The 22,204-nt window shown below is 40.6% G+C and overlaps 1 protein-coding gene across 5 annotated transcripts in view; it reads left to right on the top strand.

Moving 5' to 3' along the window:
* Positions 1-22,204, top strand: part of SLC12A3 (solute carrier family 12 member 3) — a 757,364-nt gene that overhangs the window by 149,154 nt on the left and 586,006 nt on the right. The window lies entirely within an intron of this gene.

Below are 22,204 nucleotides of genomic sequence, written 5' to 3'. Positions count from 1 at the left end.
GGTTAGAAAAGCTAAGAGAAAATACGAAGAGAGGCTTGCTGGGAAAGCAAGGAACTTCAAAGCGTTCTTCAGATACGTGAAAGGAAAGCAACCAGCAAGAGAGGAGGTGGGCCCGTTAGATGATGGAGACAGAAAGGGAGTGGTTAAAGAGGAAAAAGAGGTAGCCGATAGGCTAAACCGGTTCTTCTCGTCGGTCTTCACAAGTGAGGACACCTCCAATTTACCGGAACCCGAGGAGACCATAAGTGGGGATCAGGATGAAAAACTGGAGACCTTAGAGGTAAGCTAGGAGGATATCCTCCGACAAATAGACAAATTGAAAAGTGACAAATCACCGGGCCCGGACGGAATCCACCCAAGGGTACTAAAAGAACTGAGGACGGAAATAGCGGACACACTCCGACAAATCTGTAATCTATCCTTAAGCACTGGGAAGGTACCGGAGGACTGGAAGCTAGCGAATGTCACACCTATCTTCAAAAAGAGATCGAGGGGTGACCCGGGGAACTACAGACCGGTGAGCTTGACTTCGATTCTGGGCAAGATGATGGAAGCATTAATAAAGGATAGCATCTGTGAACACATAGAAAGAAATGGACAGCTGAAACCGAGCCAACATGGCTTCTGCAAGGGAAGATCGTGCCAAACAAACCTACTGCACTTCTTTGAAGGGATAAACAGCCAGATGGACAAAGGGAAATCCATAGATATCATTTATCTCGACTTCCAAAAAGCCTTTGATAAGGTCCCCCATGAGCGGCTACTTAAGAAATTGTCGAACCACGGGGTGGGAGGGGATGTACACAGATGGATCAGGCACTGGTTGGCCGGCAGAAAACAAAGGGTTGGAGTGAAGGGTCGATACTCCGACTGGCAGAGGGTCACAAGTGGTGTTCCGCAGGGGTCGGTGCTGGGACCACTGCTGTTCAATATATTTATCAACGACTTGGAAATGGGGACAAGGTGTGAAGTTATAAAATTTGCTGATGACACCAAACTCTGCAGCAGAGTTAGGAACACAAAGGAGTGCGAAGACCTGCAAAGGGACCTAAGCAAACTGGAAGAGTGGGCAAACAAATGGCAAATGTGCTTTAACATAGAAAAATGTAAGGTCATGCATATAGGGAAAAGGAACCCAAGGTACAGCTACAAAATGGGGGGAACATTGCTGGGGGAGAAAAAAGACTTGGGTGTGCTGGTAGATACAACCATGAAATCATCAGCGCAATGTGCAGCGGCCTCGAAGAAAGCTAACAGAATGCTGGGCATCATTAAGAAGGGAATTACAACCAGGACAAAGGAAGTCATCATGCCACTGTATCGTGCAATGGTGTGCCCGCATCTAGAGTACTGCGTCCAATATTGGTCGCCGTACCTCAAGAAAGACATGGCGATACTTGAGAGGGTCCAGAGAAGAGCTACGAAAATGATAAATGGCATGGAGGACTGTTCATATGCTGACAGGCTGGACAAGTTGGGGCTCTTCTCCCTGGAAAAGAGGAGGCTTAGGGGAGACATGAAAGAAACTTTCAAGATCATGAAGGGCATGGAGAAGGTAGACAAGGATAGATTCTTCAAACTACGGGGAACCATAGGCACAAGAGGGCACTCGGAGAAACTGGAAGGGGACAAGTTTAGAACCAATGCCAGGAGGTTCTTCTTCACACAGAGGGTTGTGGACATATGGAACACGCTCCCGGAGGAAGTGGTCGGATAGAGTACGCTATGGGGATTCAAAGAGGGATTGGATGGATTCCTGAAGGATAGGGGGATTGAGGGATACAGATAAGGTAGATAAGAGTATGGAAAGAGTAAAGATAAAAACAAGGGGGCTATAGGGCTAAATGAAGATAGCATGACAGGTCATGGACCTGATGGGCCGCCGCGGGTGCGGACTGCTGGGCGCGATGGACCTCTGGTCTGACCCAGCGGAGGCAAATTCTTATGTTCTTACTTCAATGAATATTGTTTTTTGTCCTGTGGGTTGGTAGAAGGACACAAAATCTCTTTAAGATTGGAATTACGAGAGAACGCTATTCTAAGAAATTTATATCAAGAGGTTATCCACATCACGTTACAGTGAAAGCAAGGCGTTGTGCAAAATACACCAACAGGCAACTTCTATTAGAGCATTAAAGGAAAAACACATTTGGAGGTGATACAGAGATGTGTGCATTACGTTATTCTTCCAATAGTACAGCTGTAGCACAAATCATAAGAAACAACTGGGAGATCATGAAACTCCATCCAGTCTTTGAGAAGAAAAATCTTAGAATAGCGTTCTCTCATAATTCCAATCTTAAAGAGATTTTGTGTCCTTCTACAATGAAACCTGAAAGACCATCTCCTACGGTTGTAGGTCATTTTAAGTGTCATTCATGCAGCATATGTGATATCACTTTGAAAACCAAGACTTTTACCAACCCACAGGACTAAAAACAATATTCATTGAAGTATTTTACCAATTGCAGAACAACCTTCATTATTTATGTTATCATCTGCCCATGTAAATTATTGTATGTGGGCATGGCTACGAGAAATCTCAAAACTAGAATGAGTGAGCATAAATCCAATCTGAAACGTAACAGAAGCTCCGAGGTTATAGTAGAACATTGTGCCTCAAACAAACATACTTTTTGTGATCTTCGCTGTTTGGCTATTGACCATGAACCTAAGGTTCAACGTGGAGGCAACAGGGTTAAAAAGTTAAAACAACGGGAGTTGAGATGGATATATCTCCTTAGGAGTATGATTTCCTTCGGCCTAAATACTGCATTAGATTAGTCAGCATTTATATAGCTTCTAAGTTGTTTTAATGACTCTGCTGTTTCATCCGATAGCGGGAACTATTCATCCAATCAAAATAGCTAAATGGGCCACAGCCCACTGCGCACGTGTTAGCGTTCTATCGATATAAGCGACATTTTCTAGTGTGAGTCTCTGTTATAACAGCTTGACCGTAAATGCTATAAGTAAGTACACTGTGCTTTATTTTGTAATTCTAAACATCAGAATGTAGTTTTATTATTATTTTTTCTTATGTTTTAATTTCTAGCCCGTATATAAAAACCCTGAGGAAGCCGCTTCACGGCGGCGAAACGGGTTCCCGTTGAAACATAACACGGGGCTGTAGCGGTGATAGAATCTATGCCACTGCTTCATGATTTCACATAAAGTTGAAAAGATAAGAGCTTAACTAATGCTTCGACCAATGATGTTATATCTAAGCTACAGATAATTTATTCTGCTTATTTGCAGTTTTTGCTTATTTGCAGTTTTTGCATATTTGCACTTTAGGCATGCTATTTTGTATAGTTCTGTGATTTGCTATTTGCACAGTTCTGTTACTATAATTTAGTGATGAAGTTTTTACAAATAGTGAAAAAGTAAGAAAAAAGAAATAAGTTAAATAGGCCAGGTATATGTTAAAATTCATTGAGTAGTGAAGGTATTTATTAGTTAATAAGTGATAAAATTATGTCACAGTTATTCATGAAGGTTTTGGATCAATGGGAGATTTCAACCTGCCAGATGCAGACTGGAATGTTCCATCAGCGGAATTGGAAAGAAGTAGGGAGATTGTGGATGCCTTTCAAGAGGCTCTGCTGAGACAAATGGTGACGGAACCCACAAGGGAAAAAGCGATATTGGATCTGGTCCTCACAAATGGAAAGAGTATCTCTAATGTTCGAGTTGGTGCTCACCTGGGAAGTAGCGATCATCAAACGGTTTGGTTTGATATAACGGCACGTTACTTAAAATCCTAGATTTCAAACGTACGGACTTTAATGCAAAGGGAGAGTACCTGAAGAAAGAGCTGTTAGGATGGGAGGATAAGAGAAGTGGAAAGACAATGGTCTAAGCTGAAAGGAGTGATAAAAATGGCTACGGACCTTTATGTGAAGAAAATCAATAAAAACAAGAGAAAAAGGAAGCCGATAAGGTTTTCCAAACTAGTGGCGGAGAAAATAAAGGTGAAAGAGTTGGCGTTTGTGAAATATAAAAAAACCCAAGAAGAGGAGTGCAGAAACGACTACAGGGTGAAACTGAAAGAAGCCAAGAGAGGGATACATCTGGCAAAAGCACAGGCGGAAGAAAAAATGGCTAAAAATGTAAAAAAGAGAGACAAAATTTTTTTCAGATATATTAGTGAAAGGAGGAAGATGAAAAATGGAATTGCTAAACTAAAAGATGCTGGGAACCGCTATGTGGAGAGTGATGAGGAAAAAGCAAATGTGCTAAACAAATACTTCTGTTCTGTGTTCACAGAAGAAAATCCTGGAGAAGGACCGAGATTGTCTGGCAAAGTTACACGAGAAATGGAGTAGATTCTGCGCCGTTCACGGAGGAGAGTGTTTATGAGCAATTTGAAAAACTGAAGGTGGACAAAGCGATGGGACCAGATGGGATCCATCCCAGGATACTAAGGGAGCTCAGAGAGGTTCTGGCGAGTCCTATTAAAGACTTGTTCAACAAATCTCTGGAGACGGGAGTGATTCCTGGGGATTGGAGGAGAGCGGATGTGGTCCCTATTCCTAAAAGTGGTCACAGGGATAAAGCAGGAAACTACAGGCCGGTAAGCCTCACTTCAGTTGTTGGAAAAATAATGGAAGTGTTGCTGAAAGAAAGGATAGTGTACTTCCTTGAATCTAATGGGTTACTGGATCCGAGGCAACATGGCTTTACAAAAGGTAAATCGTGCCAAACGAACCTGATTTAATTTTTTGATTGGGTGACCAGAGAGCTGGATCGAGGGCATATGCTAGATGTAATTTACTTAGATTTCAGCAAAGCCTTTGATACAGTTCCTCATAGGAGGCTGTTGAACAAACTTGAAGGGCTGAAGTTAGGACCCAAAGTGGTGAACTGGGTTAGAAACTGGCTGTCGGGCAAACGCCAGAGGGTATTGGTTAATGGAAGTCACTAGGAGGAAGGAAAGATAAGTAGTGGAGTCCCTCAGGGTTCGGTGCTGGGGCCGATCCTTTTTAATATGTTTGTGAGTGACATTGCTGAAGGGTTAGAAGGAAAAGTGTGCCTTTTTGCAGATGATACCAAGATTTGTAACAGAGTAGACACCGAAGAGGGAGTGGAAAATATGAAAAAGGATCTGCAAAAGTTAGAGGAATGGTCTAATGCCTGGCAACTAAAATTCAATGCAAAGAAATGCAGAGTAATGCATTTGGGGATTAATAATAGGAAGGAACCGTAATGCTGGGAGGAGAGAAGCTGATATGCAAGGACGGGGAGAGGGACCTTGGGGGTGATAGTGTCCGAAGATCTAAAGGCGAAAAAACAGTGTGACAAGGCAGTGGCTGCTGCCAGAAGGATGCTGGGCTGTATAAAGAGAGGTGTAGGCAGTAGAAGGAAGAAAGTGTTGATGTCCCTGTACAGGTCATTGGTAAGGCCCCACTTGGAGTATTGTGTTCAGTTTTGGAGACCGTATAAGGCGAAGGACGTAAGAAGACTTGAAGCGGTCCAGAGGAGGGCGACGAAAATGATAAGAGGCTTGCGCCAGAAGACGTATGAGGAGAGACTGGAAGCCCTGAATATGTATACCCTAGAGGAAAGGAGAGACAGGGGAGATATGATTCAGTCCTTCAAATACTTGAAGGGTATTAACGTAGAACATAATCTTTTCTAGAGAAAGGAAAATGGTAAAACCAGAGGACAAAATTTGAGGTTGAGGGGTGGTAGATTCAAAGGCAATGTTAGGAAATTCTACTTTACGGAGAGGGTGGTGGATGCCTGGAATGTGCTCCCGAGAGAGGTGGTGGAGAGTAAAACTGTGACTGAGTTCAAAGAAGTGTGGGATGAACACAGAGGATCTAGAATCGGCAAATAATATTAAAAATTGAACTAAGGACAGTACTGGGCAGACTTGCACGGTATGTGTCTGTATATGGCCTTTTGGTGGAGGATGGGCTGGGGAAGGCTTCAATGGCTGGGAGGGTGTAGATGGGCTGTAGGTTTTAATGGAGATTTCGGCAGTAGGAATCCAAGCACAGTACCGGGTGGAGCTTTGGATACTTGCCCAGAAATAGCTAAGAAAAAAAATTAAAACATTTAAATTGAATCAGGTTGGGCAGACTGGATGGACCATTCGGGTCTTTATCTGCCGTCATCTACTATGTTACTATGTTACTATGAAATGTCCTCGAGATCAAGGAGGTGTTAACTTCCCCAGTTTTTGAGACTATCACTTTGCTTTTCTATTGTCACATGGCTCTATATGGCTGAATCTTAATCCTCCTCTCATATGGATACACTTGGAACACTCTATCATTGACTTGTTTTACCTCCAGTATGCCCCAATCATAACCCTTCCTGTATCTGCAAAAGCGAACCCAATCATTTTCAGTACCTGGCAAGCTATATATCATATTGATTCCATTTCTAACAAAAAATGTACAGACTGTCTCAGTTCCAGTTTGGAACAACCCGAAAATAAAAATTAATAAAGAAATGGTTGCTTGGAAAACGTGGCAACGGCTAGGCATATGGAACCTTGAACACTTGACTGTAGAAGATAAATGGATCTCCTTTTCTGATATGGCCAAATTTCACATTCCCCCTCACAATATTTCAAATGGGTACAACTTCATCACAGTCTCAAATCTGCCTTTTCCTCTCCATCCCTGCTCAAAATACCAGACTTTTCCTCCATACTTTCTTTTTCCCTTTCTATAGGTCAATCATCCAAATGGTACAAATTAATTCAATCCAAATGTTACCTTCCCCTCTCAGACTCTATCTCCAAATGGAATATGATCTTGCAAATATCATTCACTGAACATACCTGGTCAGTTATTTGGCCTAGAATATTAAAATCTCTATGCTCAGCCTCACACTTGCAAGCAGCCTTATTTCTATACCATTGAGCATTCTGGACTCCTAACAAATCGGCCAAATTAGCTAGGTCAAATGATAGCTGTTGTTGGACATGTAAATCACATGATGGCTCCTTGTACCATATGCTTTATGCTTGTCCCCATGTTTTTACATTTTAGTCTGCAGTTTGGTCAATGATTACTAAAATATTTCATATATCTGATCCTTTTTCTTTTGATATTCTAATTACTGGCTCACAGGCACTATCCTCATCATTATCGAAACATCATGACCGCCTCCTGATAACTTTACTGTTAATTGCTCTCAAGATTATTCTCCAAAACTGGAAAGACTCCTCAAAGCTAGTCTTTAATCACTGTTGGAACTCTGTATGTTTGCATATTAAATTTGAACGCCATATTGCTGAACGTCACAATTCGACAACCTCTTATAACAAAACCTGGTCTCTACTCCTTGAACATTGTAAATAGGACTTTTGATGTTCTCCTCTTTCCTCTCACTCTGTGTCCATTATCTTGATGAATAAACCCTCCCCCTCATTGTTATGGTATACATTTCACATCTCATAACTTGTACTTTTGTTGTTGTAATAATAATCATCATTGTTATCGCATTGAATCCCTATGTTATTACAGTTTGTTTTGCAGTACTAATCACTTACCCCTGCTATATATGTACTTTGTACCTATTTTTATACAATTTTATGTACTTGGCATGTGTTAATACTACCATCTGCTTCCCTTTTGGAAGCAACTCCACTGTTGTTATATTTTCTTTTCTATGAAAATCAATAAAATTTATTGAACAAAAAAAACTATAGTTTAATCTACTCCAATTTTTCGAATTGCATGTTATTTGTTGTATGTTGATCTAACGCAGCTGGAAAAGTGGGCCGAAAAATGGCAAATGAGCTTCAACATAGGGAAATGCAAGGTCATGCACGTGGGGAAAAAGAACCCGATGTTCACATACAAAATGGGGGGAACACCACTAGGGGTCAGTAACCTGGAGAGAGACCTGGGAGTGATGGTAGACGCAACACTGAAAGCATCGGCGCAATGCGCCACGGCCTCAAGGAAAGCAAACAGAATGTTGGGTATCATTAAGAAGGGTATTACGACCAGGACGAAGGAAGTCATCATGCCGCTGTATCGTGCAATGGTGCGGCCGCATCTGGAGTACTGTGTCCAGTACTGGTCACCGTACCTCAAGAAAGACATGGCGGTACTTGAGGGAGTACAAAGAAGAGCAACTAAACTGATAAAGGGAATGGAAAATCTCCCATATACCGACAGATTGAAGCAGTTGGGACTTTTCTCCCTGGAAAAGCGGAGACTTAGAGGAGACATGATAGAAACCTTCAAGATCCTGAAGGGCATAGAAAAAGTAGACAGGGACAGATTTTTTAAATTAAGGGGCACCACAAGTACAAGGGGCACTCGGAGAAATTGAAAGGGGACAGGTTTAGAACAAACGCTAGGAAGTTCTTTTTCACTCAGAGGGTGGTGGATACATGGAATGCGCTTCCAGAGGCTGTTGTAGACAAGAAAACATTAAATGGTTTCAAAGAAGGTTTGGATAGATTCCTAGAAGAAAAAGGGATTGAGGGGTATAGATAGGTATAGGCCATTACTCAGGCAATGGGCCTGATGGGCCACCGCGGGAGCGGACCGCTGGGCAGGATGGACCTATGGTCTGCCTTAGCGGAGGCAACTTCTTATGTTCTTATGTATGGCGACTCCTGTTAAAATAGGTAAGAGTTTATTATTTTTGGAAGATATTTGGATCTTAGCCCTCATAGACATACCAAATAATACTGTATCATACGATAATGCCACATAATTTTCTAACAAACTATTAATTTGGCCCCAAATTGATTTCCAGAATGCCATAATAAATGGACAATAGAACAATAAATTAAGGAGAATAAAGAGGTAGCTGAGAGGTTGAACACGTTCTTCTCGTCGGTCTTCACGAGCGAGGACACGTCCAATATACCGGACTCAGAGGAGCTCATGAGTGGGGAGCAGGCCAAAAGATTGGGGCATATAGAGGTAAGTCGGGAGGATGTCCTCAAGCAGATTGACAGACTGAAAAGCGGCAAATCACCGGGACCGGACGGGATCCACCCAAGGGTTCTAAAGGAACTAAGTCAGGAAATAGCGGGCGCAATCCAGCATGTTTGCAACCTATCCTTGAAAACTGGAGAGGTACCAGAGGACTGGAAACTGGCGAATGTCACACCTATCTTTAAGAAGGGATCGAGAGGTGACCCCGGGAACTACAGGCCGGTGAGCCTGACTTCAGTTATAGGGAAGATGGTGGAAGCAATGATCAAGGACAGCATTTGCGAGCACATCGAGAAAAATGGCCTACTGCGGACAAGCCAGCACGGATTCTGTAAGGGAAGGTCGTGCCTGACAAACCTTCTGTACTTCTTTGAGGGAATAAGCAGTCAGGTGGACAAAAGGGAACCCATAGACATCATTTACCTCGATTTTCAAAAGGCCTTTGACAAGGTGCCACATGAAAGGCTGCTTAGGAAGCTGTGGAACCACGGGGTGGGCGGGGATGTACACAGATGGATCAAGCACTGGCTGTCAGGTAGACTACAGAGGGTCGGAGTAAAGGGCCAATATTCTGACTGGCGGGGAGTCACGAGCGGTGTGCCGCAGGGATCGGTGCTGGGGCCGCTACTCTTCAACATATTTATCAATGACCTGGAAACGGAGGCAAAGTGTGAGGTTATAAAATTTGCAGACGATACCAAGCTCTGCGCCAGAGTTAGGACCAGGGAGGAGTGTGAGGAACTGCAAAGGGACCTCGATAAGCTGGAGGACTGGGCAAACAAATGGCAAATGCGCTTTAACGTAGATAAATGCAAGGTCATGCACATAGGGAAAAAGAACCCGTTGTTCGAGTATAAAATGGGGGGGAGATTGCTGGAAGACACCGGACTTGAGAGAGACTTGGGTGTGCTAGTGGATCCATCCATGAAACCATCCGCACAGTGTGCAGCAGCCTCGAAGAAAGCCAACAGGATGCTGGGCATCATCAAGAGGGGCATATCAACCAGGACGCGGGAAGTCATCATGCCGCTGTATCGAGCGATGGTGCGCCCACATCTGGAATACTGCGTTCAATATTGGTCGCCGCACCTCAAGAAGGACATGGCAGTTCTTGAGAGAGTCCAAAGGAGGGCAACGAAACTGGTAAGAGGGCTGGAAAACTGCCCATATACTGAGAGGCTGGATAAACTGGGGCTCTTCTCTCTGGAAAAGAGGAGGCTCAGGGGGGATATAATAGAGACCTTCAAAATACTTAGGGGCATAGAGAGGGTGGACAGGGACAGGTTCTTCAGACTAAAAGGGACGACAGGTACGAGGGGGCACTCAGAGAAACTGAAGGGAGATAGGTTCAAATCAATTGCAAGGAAGTTTTTCTTCACCCAAAGGGTCGTGGACAAATGGAATGCGCTCCCGGAGGAAGTGATCCGGCAGAGTACAGTACAGGGATTCAAACAGGGATTGGACAGATTCCTGAGGGAAAAGGGGATCGTGGGGTACTGAGGGAGGTGCTGGGGTGTTGCATAAGTATAGACAGCTCACCAGGTCGTGCAGGTGCAAGGCCGGAGGGTTAGGACATTAATGGGAAGATAGGACTTCGATGAGAAACCTAGGGGGCAAGGGGGCCCGTTCTGGTGATTAAGGCAGGTCATGACCTGTTGGGCCGCCGCGGGGGCGGACTGCTGGGCGGGATGGACCTCTGGTCTGACCCGGCAGAGGCACTGCTTATGTTCTTATGTTCTTATGATCTAAAGCCCCTGCTTCAAAATGACAATGCCAACATCTATCCGACTTAGAGCAATCTAATTTTTTTAAATGAACAGGGGTCCAGAATGCTCTATGTAACAGGAAAAAGCATGTTTATCTCATAGATGCAGACATCGTACATCTCATTCTCCAAGATCAAATTCGTGGCCATTAAGACGCAGTAATTTGATGCTCAATCTCAATGCTCCAAATGTCCCGGAGACCAGTCTTTGGTTTTTTATTCATAAATCCAGATATTAATTTGTACCACTGAGCGGCCTGGTGTCCCAGGAAGTCCACCTGAAAACATAAGACCGGCAAACTATGCTGATTAGTTAGGTTTTTTCATTCAGGCAACCCCTCCTGAATGACCTGCTTCAACTGCAACTATCTTTAATTTTGTGATTTGTTAAGACCAAATTTGTGTTGCAGTCGTGATATAACATCATCCAAAGCTTACCCTCTGATATAACATCATCCAAAGTACGTATACCTGCCTTCATCTAGTGTTTCCAGATGACCTTAAACCTGCCAATTAGAATCTTGGAGTTCAGCCAGAGGGTCTGACACGTGGATTTATGAATTGCAATAAGTGTTAAATTATTGATATATTTTAAAGTTTGCTACGTGTCTAATAAAATTCTATTATCCTTATACAATCTAGGTAACTTGATACTTAGGACGTGACCTAAATACAGTGGAGACATGAGTTGCCATTCCAACCATAACCAGTCATGAGCTCAGGGAGGATCCAGTACATATCATGACGCATAATATAGGCTTGATGGTACCTATAAAAGTTTGGAAAATGTACCCCACCCTCCACAATTGGCTTTTGTAAAGATACTAAGGCAATTCTTGCTGCTTTCCCTAGCCAAATAAATTTTGTCAGAATACTCTTTAATTTCTTGTAAAAAGACCCCTGAAAAAACACTGGCAACATACCCATTTGGTAACAGACTATAGGCAGAATCATCATCTTAACCGTTTAGACTCTCCCCCACCAAGACAGATGTAATGGGTTCCAATGCTCACACATTTCTGTGACCTTCAGCAATAAAGATTTTTCATTTACTTTCATAGTTTCTTCCAGTGTACTTTTTATCCAAATACCTAAATATTTTATACCCTCTTCCTTCCATTATATCAAATAATTGTATCAAATAATCCTTTTGTACAATATACATTTAGTGGAAGAACCTCTGATTTACTCCAGTTTATTTTGTAACCAGAGAATTTTCCAAATCTATCAATAAGATCCAGTAAATATGGAATTGTGGAATTCAGGATTCCTCAAATGAAGCAACATGTCATCTGCATAAGCAGAGACCTTGTATTCCCGACCTGCATAAGGAATACTCTGAATCTCCCTTGCCTGTTGAATTGCAAATAAAAAAGGTTCCAATGCAATATCAAAAAGCAAAGGAGATAACGGACACCCTTGTCTAACTCCCCTTCTAAAACAAAAACGTTCAAAAAATTATTATTAATGTATAATCTTGCATAAGGGGAACTATGCAAGGTTTTACCGTATTTTTATGCATATAACACGTGCGTTATACACGATTTTACAAACCGAGCATAACCATGTGCGTTATATGTGTGAGCACGTTGTACAATTTTTTTTTACATAGTTCCCCCCCCGATGTCCGATTCATCCCCCAGCCCTGAAAGCCTGATGCCCCACCCTGAAGGACCGCTCACACCCCCACCCTGAGGGACCGCTCGCACCCCTACCCTGAAGGACCGCTCGCACCCCCCTGACGTCCGATTCGATTCATCCCCCAGCCCCCCCCCTGCACGGAGAAGCAGCCTACCGTTGGTTCCCGATGCCAGTGAGCCCTGCTGCTTCCTCTGCCGGCGGTCCCGCCCCTTCTCTGAGCCCTGCGCTGCTTCCTCTGCCACAGTCCCGCCCTTTCTCTGACGTCAGAGAAAGGGCGGGACCGCGGCAGAGGAAGCAGCGCAGGGCTCAGAGAAGGGGCGGGACCGCCGGCAAAGGAAGCAGCAGGGCTCACTGGCATCGGGAACCAATGGTAGGCTGCTTCTCCGTGCGTGGGGGGGGCTGGGGGATGAATCGGACGTCGGGGGAGTGCGAGCGGTCCTTCAGGGTGGGGGTGCGAGTGGTCCTTCGGGGTGGAGCATCAGGCTTTCAGGATGGGGACAGGACTTCAAGGGGGACAGGCAGACCTTTAAGGGGGGACAGGACTTCAAGGGGGGATAGGACTTCAAGGGGGACAGGCAGACCTTTAAGGGAGGATAGGCAGAGTTGGGGCCGAGGGCAGGGCGGCGAGAGGAGAGTCGGGACATCAAGGCAGGAGCAGGGCCGCAATTCGGGGCAGAGCTGCGAGAGGAGAATCGGGACGGCAGAAGGAGCTTTTAATTCAAGGAGCAGCATGCGCAGTATACGCGTGTGCGTGCTATATATTAATTTGTTTACATAAATTTCGGTTTCCCGCGCACTATACCCGTGTGCGCATTTTACACGGGTACGCGGTATATGCATGAAAATACGGTAATCATTTGTATAAATCCAGAACCAATACCAAACCAATCTATTGCTTGATACATCAAGGTCCATTCCACACGATCAAAGGCCTTCTCTGCATCCAACGATACAGAGAAAGCCGGATCTTCTATGGTTTTTGTTAGATTTAACATGTAAAAAGCCAGTCTGGTGGTGTTTGATGAATGTCTCTGAGCAACGTTACCGTTTGGTGCATACCAATAATATAAGGGAGAGCCTTGGCCAAGTGTAAAGCCAATCACTTAGCCAGAAGTTTTCCATAAACATTAATCAAAGAAATAGGCCTGTAATTTGAAACCAACGTAAGATCTTTATTTGGCTTTGGCAAAACTATAGTTAAAGATTCTGCCATAGTACATTAGATAGATTGTGAGCCCGCCGAGATAGACAGGGAAAAATGCTTGAGTACCTGAATAAATTCATGTAAACCGTTCTGAACTCCCCTGGGAGAACGGTATAGAAAAATTGAATAAATAAAAATAAAATACCTGTAATATAACCTTTAGTTAGTTGAGCCTGATATAAATTTAATAGATGAGGCAATAGGGTAATTTGAAATGATTTGTAAAACTCTACAGTAAACCCATCACCACCTGGTGCAGATCCAACTCTAAGGGACTTCAACGCTACTTGTAGTTCTTTCATTTAAATAGGCGAGGGTTGAATGGAAATTTATGTATCAGGCTTTGGAATGGTTTGGTATAGGTTCTGGATTCATACAAATGATTAAAACATTGTATAGCTCTCCTTCTGCAAGATTAAATATTAACAATAATTTATCTGAAAGGTTTGATTTGCAGAGGGGAGTTAGACAAGGCTGTCCTTTATCTCCTTTGTTGTTTGATGTTGTATTAGAACCCTTATTATTGGCTATTAATCAAGCAAAGGGGATAGTGGGTATTCCTTTTTCAGATTGGGAATATAAAGTTTCAGCATATGCAGATGATATTCTGTTTTATTTGAGGAATCCGGAAACTACCATTCCATGTTTATTAGAACTGATTGATACTTTTGGAAAATTTTCAGGTTACAAAATCAATTGGAGTAAGTCCGAAATTCTTCCTCTAAATATGCATTGTTCTAAAGGATTATTTGATTCTTTTCCATTTATATGGAAAGAGGAAGGTTTAAAATATTTAGGTATCATGATAAAAAATACTCTTGATGACACAGTAAAAGAGAATGAAAAACTTTTATTAAAAAGAGTTACAGAGTTATGTGAACAATGGAATCCTTTACATCTTTCTTGGTGGGGGAGAGTTCAAACAATTAAAATGATGATATTGCCTGTAGTTTGTTATCATATGAGCATGATACCAGCTTTTTTTCATGGGTCCTTTTATAAAAAGCTTAATGGTATCCTTACGAAGTTTCTTTGTCTTGGTAAACATCCTAGAATTGCTTTAGTATTTCTTCAAAAACCAATTGAGGGGGGATAAATTTTCCAAATTTTTATAGGTATCATCAAGCCTATATAATGCGTCAGGGTATGTATTGGATCCTCCCAGAACTTATTGATAATGCACCTGATTGGTTGTATTTGGAATGGCGCCTTTTGTTTCCTTTACATTTAGCTCATATTCCTAGTATTAAACTACCTAGAAGATATAAAGATAACAGAATTTTAAATGATACATGGAAAACATTGAGGTACATTAATAATTTCACACCTATTCCAATTAATAAATCAACAAATCAATCTTTGTGGATAAACTCCAAGATTCAAATTGGCGGAAATAAAATTCTATGGAAGGACTGGATTATTGCAGGCATACGAACTCTAAATGATGTTATTTCAGATGGTAAGCTGCTTGATTTTTCACAGCTACAACATAGATTTGGTCTCAATAAATCACAATGTTTTAAATGGTTGCAGCTGAAACAGGCTATTCAGGTGGGGTTCCCTGAATGGAAAACTCTTGATGATCAATTTAGTCTGGAGTTCCTATGTTTTCAAGCAGACTTCCTAGGACACCAAGCTGCATTGTGGTATAAATTCATATATGGTTATGTAAATAAAAAACCTAAAAATGGTCTAAGAGACATTTGGAGCATTGAGATTAAGCAGCAAATTTCTGCATCTCAATGGCCACGAATTTGGTCTTGGAGAATGAGATGTACAGTGTCAGCATCTATGAGGCAAACTTGGTTCTTTTTATTGCATAGAGCGTTTTGGACCCCTGTTCATTTACAAAAGTCGGATAGCTCTAAATCTAATAGATGCTGGCACTGTAATCTTGAAGTAGGGACATTGAATCATTTAATCTTTTTTTGTCCCTATATTATGTTATTTTGGAATTCAATTTGGACTCAAGTTAACTGTCTTCTAGAGAACCATGTTGCGTTATCCTATGACACCGTTTTGCTTGGTATATCTATGAGGAAAAAAAGTCAAATTTCGTCATGTAATAATAAACTTTTGTTAATAATGACAGGGGTCGCCATTCAGCATATTACCAACAATTGGAAAAACTACTCTAATCTTAACTATACATTTTGGTGGAATTCAGTATGCCATATTTTTTTTTTTTTTATTGATTTGAAAATTATCACAAGTAATACACTTGTTAAAGAAATACAGATAGGAAATAACAACATAACGAACAAAATTATAAATGCGGCATTTGAATTATCATCCTTCTTAGACCTCAAAATCAAGAAAAAAGGAGGAGGGATCCAATACATTCCATGGAGAGAAATAAAATCAAAAAACTTTTATCAGAAAGCTGACTACGTTAAACAACCCCACTTATCATAAATCCAACAGATCATATACATTACTTATCTTTAGAGATCTTTTTAAGGTCTAGAAAGACTCTCAATTATGATGGTAAAAAGAAAGTGTACTTAATCCTCTTGACTACTTTAAAAAATATCTGATCGAAATTCTTAAAATTCCTCAACAATCTATTCCTCCTATAAATAAAATTTATTATATTCCTACTGCTATGACTAAGGCTGATGAAGGAGGAAATTTGGTGGTGGAAAAAAATTTGACTGCAATGTTAGAGGAATCCCTCTCTGATGTTAAGGAAAGGGGAACGCTCTTAGTCTCCTTGGTATTTGAACAAGACCTAAACCTTATAATGAAACTTTACTTTCGGAATTTAAATCAAGAATTTTCAGGACAAAGAATTTGGATTTATCCTGATGTATCTAAGACAACACAGGACCGCAGAAAAGAATTTCTTTCTATGCGTGATGAGACTAAAAGTTTGGGGGCTTCCTTTCTTTTGGCATACCCTTGTAAATGTTTGATTCGATATTTGGGGATTAAGTATGCCATATTTATAAGATGGAAAGAGCTATTGCTACGCAGAAAGGGACTTACAATAAGTTTATAAAGATCTGGGGACCAATGGAAAAGTATTGTAATGAGAAGACATCATTTTTTTAAGGGAGATTATATTTACACATTGGGGGCTGGGGGCAATATAATTTTTATTTGAAAGTTTGTTTTACTTACTTTAAGAAGGGTGAGAGGGAGGGGATTTCTATTTTTGTTTATGAGGATTTGATTAAGAATTTTAAGTGCTGTATTGAAATTATAATGGATATATTTATGTACACTTATTGTCTGTTTTAAAATGACTCAAGTTACTTTAAGAAGGGTGGGGATGTATTTTTTTGTTCTAGATGATATGATTAAGAATTTCAAGTATTATATTGAAAGTTTAATGGATATTTTATTGTACACTTGTTTAAGATTTAAAATGTATAAAGAATTTAAAACTAAATAGGCGAGTCAAGAGTTCCTTTTACATGTTCGGGAATTTTAGGCCCCTTAATTAACTTCAAGAACTCTAAACCCTCAAGTTCTTTATTTGAATATAAAAACTTTATAATATAAAGCTTTATAATATTTTAAAAATTGTTTTAAGATATTTCCAATTTGAGAATGAGTTTCCCCATTCTCATCTGTGATAGCCACAATTTTTACTTTCCTTTTTTTTAGCTTTAAGATAATTAGCTAATACTCTTCCCGCTTTATTCGAGTTTCCATAATACAGAGCCTGTTGAGAAAACAACTCTTTCCTAGCCATTTGAGAGGAAATCTCATTATATTTATATTTTGCTTTTAAGAGGGCCTGCAAAGTATTTTGTTCCCATTTTAAGGCCAATTGTGACTCTAAGTCCTTAATATTTTGTTCCAATTTAGAGAATTCCAATTTAAGTTGTTTCCGAATATGAGATAATTTGCCCTCTCATGGTAGCTTTGAAAGCATTCCATAGTATTTTTTTTTAGTTCAATAAGTTTTATTGTTTGCAATAAAGAGATAATAACAAAAAACCATAGATTATAAAACAAGTCACAAAAGAGGTACAATCAGAAGAGATGTTAACATTGTACATATGCAAAAATATAATGAGGTTCTCGAGGAAATGGATATCATACTCAGTTACCAAATATCAATATCTATGAAATGCAATAAATAACAATAGGAGAGATGTTCAAAGGCACCATCATGAGGAAATACCAATGGTCATATATCTGAGATCATTGAACAGTAAGTCAATAAAGGTGACCAAATGCGTCAATAGTTTGTGAATGTGACACTTCGTTCAGCATTAATTTTTTCATATTTAGCTTGTAGACAAACAGAGTTCCACCAGGAATTGTAATCAACATTACTTAGATTTTTCCAGTTCTGAAGGACATTTTGGAGCGCTGATGCAGTTAATATACGAAAGAGCTGAGTATCAGGAGAACCATTCAGGCAGGAGGTACTTTAGTCACCTAGGAGTATGAGAGAAAAATCAATGGCTGTGGGAAAAAGGGAATATTGCTGACAATGTATGCCAGACCTTAGACAGTTTTTCTCTCAATGTCAAAGCCTTCTACCGGCTTCAAGAGATGTTCTTGGTGCAACAGGGCCATATCAGTCACTAATCCGCACAATTGGTGTCTTCAGTACCTTGGTCCTAAGCACCAAGTAGACTTGTCAATGCTGTTCAACATTACAAAAATGCTCTTTGAAGGCTCAATGTCTGCAGCAGGAGAAACGTTTTGAACCTCACAGATGTTCTTTACACTCAATGTCAATGTAGAAGTCAGAACCACAATTGCTGCATCATTCGGTGTCAACTTCCTCAGTACCAACACTGTGTGATTGGGCGTGGCCCTGGCTTGGGCTTTGTCTGGTGCACACAAGCCTCGGCCAAGCAGTAAGGTGAGGCTTGGAGTGTGTGGAGTGAAGGAAAATACAGTCAACACAGTTGTTAAGGTGAAAAGAAGAATGTGCTTGATAAAAGGAGCCCTTAGAGATATTTGGAGCATCGAGATAAAACTGTATATTTCTGTATCTCGTTGGCCACGAATTTGGACTTGGAGGTTGAAATGTGCAGCGTCAGCATCTATGAGACAAATTTGGTTATTTTTATTACATAGCATTTTTTGGACCCCAGTTCATTTACAAAAACTAGACAGATGATCCAAAGTCCCTTTATTAATATGACAATGCCAGCATCTATTAGACTTAGAACTGTTATATTTTTGTCCATTGATACTTGGTTTCTGGAAGTCAATTTGGGGACAAATTAATCTCATTCTTGAAGCAGCTATTCCCTTATCTTATGAAGCTGTAATTTGTGGTACATTACTACATATTAAGCCTACTTTAGATAAGTCTAACATAAGAAACGCCTTCACCGGATCAGACCGAGGTCCACCTAGTCCGGTGATCTGCACACGCGGAGGCCCATTTAGGTGCTCCTTTTTGGAGACCCAGATTTCCCGTATCCCTCAATATGATCTGCAAGAAGGTGTGCATCCAACTTGCGTTTTCCTGATTATGACGGGAATAGCTGTTCAATTGATTACACAGTATTGGAAAAATCATGATAGCATCAATTTCACTTTTTGGTGGGTAAATGTGTGCACCACATATAAGTATAAAAGGATGATGGCGGAACGTTTGGGGACTAGTAAATCCTTTAATGATGTATGGAGTCCATTGACTAATTTTATTGCATTATAATAAGGGTCACGTTTCTTTCATTATCATTAGATTTCCTTACACATCCAGGTAAGGTGGGGGTGGGGGAGGGAAATGTATTTTGAATAGTTAAATTATTTATTTATAATTTGTAATCACATCATATGTATTATTATATTACAAATGAAGTTGAGGATGGGAGAAAACGATTGTTTAATATAATAATTGTATAGTGAATAGTGTGTTTTGTGCAGTTTTTCTGATTTACCATTTGTATTGCACTATCGAAGTTTGAAAATCAATAAAGATTAAAGAAAAAAGTATGTGCTTTATTTGCATAAACAGTTCAGCACTTGTTATAGCTTCACAAGATTTCAACAAAGGTGCAAAAACAAAAACAAACACATCAAACATAGTTCAATCCATATTTTCCTTCTGCTGCTTCTGGCTTTGCCACATAATGTAAACCAGGTAAGTCATAAACATTCAAAAACAAAACAAAAGCTAAGTTGCTTGAAACTCAACTTCTATGCCCATTGTTTAATTGCCAGTACTTGGGGGAGAAACAAGGAAAAACTATTCCCCAAGCTTGTGATTTCACCTTCCATAAAGGAACCGGAATGCTAGGTTCCCCACCCACTGAAATCACCAGTAATAATAAACTGGCTGCCTTACAAGTTTCATACAGGCAAATGAAAATACAGTTCAAACAATATCTGGGACTTAATCAGTCTTAACAGTCAATTTCAGCAGAAGATGAAACAATCCTCAAATCACAAAACTATTCTTCTTTATCAGCAAGCCTTAATTAATGTATGGCAGCTTCTAGTTCAGTTCCATAGCTTCAGTATCAGCCCCATCTCCACACTGCAGTTTCCATGCTCCAGGTATCTGTTTCTACTAGAGCTTCTGGCTCCATAACAATATCCTCATGACAAGCATTTAGTTTAGTATTAGAGGTCTTTACCTGAGCCATAGGTGAGATAGCTGCTTGTTGCTTTCCAGCCTGGTCCTGGAGTAGTCTCCATTCCTGTTCAGCCAATCTGTAGTTAGGAGATGGTGTGGGCTTCCCCTCTCTCCTTATAACCACTCCCTTTTCAGTTGCCTGGTGCTGATTAGCACCCAACCCAGCTGAGCTCACTTGTCTCAAGCCAGGTAACTCTAAAAACTACATAACAGAAGTTCACTCAATCGCTTGGTGTCCTACAACCTTCTACGCTCATTGGAGGTTCACTCACGTTCTACCACTAACACTGATCAGTTCCTATGGGGTAAAATGTGGATATGTTCTACCTTTAACGGACTCTAGTCAGACACTCTACAAGGAGGGTTCTCTATCAATCCCTGGTGGAGATTCCATTCTCATATCAAACCAGATTAGAGGTCATCAACAAATTCTTGACCTCCCTGCTCTTCGCATAGACTTACTAAAAAAAAACCCCAAACAAACAACAACTTACCCCTCTAAGAGAACAACAACTTACCCCTCTAAGAGAAGAACCACTGGTGGTGTTCTCGAGGTCTCATGGAAGTATGCACCCACATTCCCATTTAACAAGTCCAAAGCAGTACCTGTGTTTTTGGACTAGGCCAGTTCACCTTCTCTATATTGTCACAAGCACCCTAAAGTGAAGGCGACTAACATTTGTGTCCATGAAAAAACTCACAGGCACCAGCATGGATGCAACTGTTAGTCGCTGTTTGCTGATATATGAGGCCAGAGCCCTTGAGATAGCTTAGAGCGAAACAGGGCTGCTGTCAGGCCTGGCTGAAGCTTTATTATATACTTTTTCCTCTCGTTTGGTTGGGCTATTGCCTTTGAAAAGCGGGACTTGTGACAGAAGTTCTTGCACACCAGCGATTAACCGTCCTTGACAACTATGAAGATAAGTACCTGGCTGTATTTTGGTCAATTTTGGGTGCACTTGGGAAATTTTTGCAAATACAAATGAAAAGTGGAGTGTTTTTGCAAGCCCAATGATTATGCTATGCTCCATTACAGAACTTGAATGTACTGAAACGGAGTGAATTGGTTATCTGAGGTCTCTTTTTTTCTTCATTATTTTTAAATGATATCTAATTTCCTGAATGATATCTATTGATACGGTGGTCTTTTGATTATAGTTGTCTCTTTCTGCTATATTTTGTTGGTATTGCTTTTGTAATAGTAGTGGTTCGTTACAATTAAATATGTCATAATTGGATGTATTGAGTGTTTTTTTTTTTTCATTGACATCTGACTTTGTGATTGATAATTTTGACTTTTCTGTTCTAAAGTAAAAGTAGTCCAATTAGATTCTTCTTTCTTTGAGGGTTCATATTATTTTCCAAAACTTAAGATTGATCAGGAGACTAAAGGAACATCAGACACCAATTAATTTTAGTTTGATTGTTCAAAATGTTGTTCCACACTTTGATTATTGTAATGCCCTTTCCTGGGTCTTCTGTTTTGAATTTTAAGAGCACATTTCTTCTGTTCTTTTCAATCTGTATTGGCTTCCAATAGAATGGAGAATCAAGTATAAAGTGATCTCGATTATTTTCAGTCTTGAACAACAATAACATATTGTTGTCAACCTGCACATTTAGAGGAAAATTCTCAAAAGATTACCTAAAGTTGGGCAGTAGAATGATGTGTGCAGAGCATGGATTCTAGTTTAAGTTATGAATGTAGCTGACCCATTTCTACAAAATGTGCATGCACCTTTGTACAATAAATGCAAAGTTGGGAACATAATTTTATAGAATTTTGGGTTACTGTCCACCTAAAATCTGCTAAGAAAGACAGTTTATACTTGCCATCTTTTCACACTGTTAGATTTGGATGATTATTGCTTTTCCACTGTTTACCTTGCTGGACTAAAACTTTAGAATTTGTTGCCTACTGAAATATGGGCCCCGATATTCAAAGCAATTTAAGTGGGCAGGAGAAGTTCCTGCCTGCTTAAATTGCCTGTGAATTCTTAACTAGGGTTACCATATGGCTCCAGAAAAAGGAGGATGGATTGAGACATCCAGGTTTTACTTCCACTGAAAGCAATGGAAATAAGGAGGACAGATAGAGATATCATTTGTACCATTGA

This window comes from Geotrypetes seraphini, chromosome 4, assembly GCF_902459505.1.
Source record: "Geotrypetes seraphini chromosome 4, aGeoSer1.1, whole genome shotgun sequence".
NCBI lineage: Eukaryota > Metazoa > Chordata > Amphibia > Gymnophiona > Dermophiidae > Geotrypetes > Geotrypetes seraphini.
Note: the sequence above shows the minus strand (reverse complement) of the source record. Positions and strands in the feature narration are given on the sequence as shown.